This window comes from Hyalella azteca, unplaced genomic scaffold (genome assembly GCF_000764305.2).
Source record: "Hyalella azteca isolate HAZT.00-mixed unplaced genomic scaffold, Hazt_2.0.2 contig12444, whole genome shotgun sequence".
Lineage (NCBI taxonomy): Eukaryota > Metazoa > Arthropoda > Malacostraca > Amphipoda > Hyalellidae > Hyalella > Hyalella azteca.
Window position 1 is genome coordinate 645,159 of NW_025942403.1, and position 3,826 is coordinate 648,984.

The following is a 3,826-nucleotide window of genomic DNA, read 5'->3' on the forward strand; positions in this document are numbered from 1 at the left end:
ATTTTCGAGGAAACGTGAGAAATGTGTAAATTAATAGGGACCTGGTAATGCTGTTTTCTCTCATTAATATTTTATATTTGCAGGAAAAATTGCTTTGAAATGAATTGTTTTTAATAGATTAAGGCTTTGAAAAATCTTCATGAATCAAAGAGATTTCACGAAAATTCAATTCCGTGATGCGCAAGAGAAATAATAGATTAGTAATCACTGGCAAGCCGATTCAGTTATAGGCCTATTGTTTGAACTCCATTTCCAGCTCTAATTACCATCTCTCCGGAAGAAAATCAATTCCTTGCCAGCGACCGGAAAATCAATTCCTCGACTCCTGCGGATCGCGGTGTGATGTCAACAATTTACGGAACGCCTAATTGGAATCTTCAAGACTCACTTGAACCCGCCGCTGCGCAGTGAGAGCGCAGTGTTTGGACTTATCTAACCAAGTAATTCCCTAGTGTTTGTTCACGTCTGAGTGCAAACTTGGACCAACGCCCAAAAGTGAACTCTACTACAAGAAAGAACGGACGCCAGAAAAAAATGGCCTAAATTCGAAATGAGCTCAGATCCCTGATTGCTAGCGCAACAAATTTCGAGGATATTTTTGTGCTCTATGGGAGTTACAAAAAATGAGGCATATGAGTATCAGTGATAAAAATTCTGATGTGAATTTATTACAAAAAATAACAAAAATTCCCTCATTCCAGGAGCTACATGAAGAAAACTCAGGAAGTAAGGCAACGCACTGCATCCATTCCATCACCTTAATTTATTGAGTTCCAAAACCTATTCAAGATTAACTTAAAAAATTTAATAATAGAATGAAAAAATGTGCGTGTAAGACATTCAAATCCCAATCGATTAATTATTAAACAATGTAAAATAATAGCCTTCTCGACTAGCCTTTCCATCTCTCGCACTAACTAACCCGAGTAGCGTGAACATGCTTACAAAAGAACTGAACATTTTGCGCGTCGCGTCATATTTATGATTATTTAGCTTCTAGTTCCATTATTAATTTTGCTCCTAGTTCCATAATAATTATAATTATACTGAGTTTTAAGGCGCGGTCATCAGCATGCATGCCAGCGGACCAGCTAGCAGCGGTACATGGAGATTTACTGCTGCCTCGTGACAGCCTCCCCGAGAAAGAGCGGAACACAATCCCAGTTTTTCACTGAGACTTGCCAGCCCTGAATTTGCTAATGGATGATGCCTAGTCACACCTCAGTTATTTTTTGTCATTGGCTCACTCGAAGACGATAATATTATTGACACTCCTGGGTAGGCAGTTTATGCTGCACTACACGTGTAATGCCTGGGCCATTTGTTGTGTGCTGTAATACAATAAAAATACTGTGATAATTTTCCATGCGAGCTCATTGTCGATCATCACCGAAATTTGTAGATCATTCGATTCCTTATTTTCGGTTGCTGGTTAGTCGATCAGTGTATGAACTCTGCTCTGTAATAATTCTCAAAACTCTGTTTTGAGAATTATTCTCTTGGGAATTTCTATTGAAAATTCTCAAAACTCAGTTTTGAGAATCATTTAAAATGATTGAAGGATCTCCTTCATGAACAGACACGGGCCTTCCATTACAACTAAATTTCGGCCATAAGTCAATAACTGATAACACACGAACTCTGAAAGTTGAATTTTACGCACAAACTTTGTCGTCTTGTGTTCACGGTGAAGGAATTTGCACTATGCCAGCAGCGCAGGCCTTCAACTCCGGTCATTCTCATGCTAATCTCAGGCGCCGTCGGCAAAGCTCTACACTTTCTTTTTAATTTAAGACGACCGCGACAAAAAACTAATTTCGTTCGCGACGATGAAAATTAATACCGAGAGCTCCTGCTATAATGGATATGATGATCCGCCTCATCCTTCCCTGTGACAAAACTTTCGTGACAAATATCCGTGATGTACATGAAAAAGGGAAAAAATAATGTAAAGAAGAGAACTGGTGAGTTCGATTTTAATTCTTTCAGTTGAATCACACAAACAACCTTGCCAAAACCATTCATACCACTATCATTTTAAAAATCGTCATGTTGTTCACAAACATTTGCAAGCATTAAACACCATATTTATTTGAAGTGGCAGTCAGAACATCCAAATACTTTTCTACTAACATCAACAATACATTTCCATGTAAACACCACCGCTGGGAAGTTCCGTGTTGGGATAACCGAATTCGCGGCTTGTTGGGTCGCATTAACAGCCTCTGTTGCATCCGCGAATTGGCTTTGGCGTCAGGACCCGGACGGCAGCTCCGGACGGCTGACAGTCACAGTTAAGAAAGCTGTCCTAATTTATAGTTGATATCCCGCTAGCTAATAGTTTGTGAGGGCCTTCGTTTCAAATTTATAGTTCGAAAAGTCTGTCGCGTGTTGAAAATTACTGGAACCCTGCAGTTATATTCCTTACACCGAATCTTGGGCCGTTGAAACTATGGGTTTAGTACTTTTTTGTGTATCGGTAGAATAGTCATTGCACCGCATTCCATGTCTCGAAATGAATTGAGAATCACATGTTCATAACCTTCTTGAAGACATCTATGATGCTGAAAATAAGCCAACTAAGAGTGATCATCTAAACATTTTCATTGAGTGTGTATAATCTTTTTCCTATAAAGTCATTTATTTGATCGAAGTCTGCAAGTGTTTGCAACGAAGTAGTTTTCAATGCGCTGAGGCAAGAGAGACTTGATAACATTGTCAAAGGTCGTTAAACTGCTGTTAATTTTGATGAATCGGGCAAATATCGGAAATTTTGGCCTCGTGGCCTCTTATTCTATGCATGAAAAGAAAATTTTTGTAACACTTTGTCCCAGATAAATAAATATCTTAGGACGAAGCTGCGTTACGAAATGTTGAAAACCTGGGTGTAAAAGGCCTTTACTAGTTTTAAGCCTTTACGATTTGGGTACATAGTGTGTCGCCAAAATATTCCCATGAGGGAGTCTTTTGGTATAGCGACTGTGGTGCTCATGTCAGTCATGTGTGGACAAAATGCTGCTGTGGCTTATGCGTGCTTTGCTTCCTTACTTATCATTTGCAATAACCTCTTTCCGAGGTATGGTATTTTATTTAATTAAAATTAAACTAAGCCTAATTGAAAACAAATTCCTGTCAGAGTTTGTTCATTAACTCAATTGTTAATACGAAAACTGATGATTCAGATTTTGTCCTCGCATCATCCTTGTGCTACCATATGGTACCAGCTTCTATTCCTTCTAATACAAGTCAAATATTTTTTTTTTCAAGTCCATGAACAGAGTAAATACATACCTAAGACTTACTAATAATGTCAAATTCAAATTAATCCAACAATTTTTTTCGCGGCGGCAATGGGTTAATTTAATTTATTGTGTATGGTAAGGTGTGTTGTTTCACTTGTATAATAAAAATATTGTCTCTAATAAGTTCTGAATAACTGGCACTGATCATAAAGCTCAGTCTATGTTAGTATACTTGTGGTAATGAATGTCCACAGAGCTTTTGGAGCTTGCGCCGATCATAAAACCATTAAAAAAACTCACATAACTGTATCGCAAGGGGATTTATTTTTGACCCTATTTGCACCTGTCAAATTTATATCCATATGTATAACGCAGAAGTTAGCATCTTCTCGTATTAAAAAATAACGTTTACAAAATAATTTCTTCATATGTTGATGCTTTGATAAGTCGAAACTCAGCTCTCTCAAAAAGGCAATCCTGGATGAGACGCGCCATAAAGAGAGCGATGCCCCCTGTGCACCATGGATGTAATCATCTTTCGTAGAAGCAGCGCGTTGGTTCTAAGGAAACGTCCCTAGGCTGGC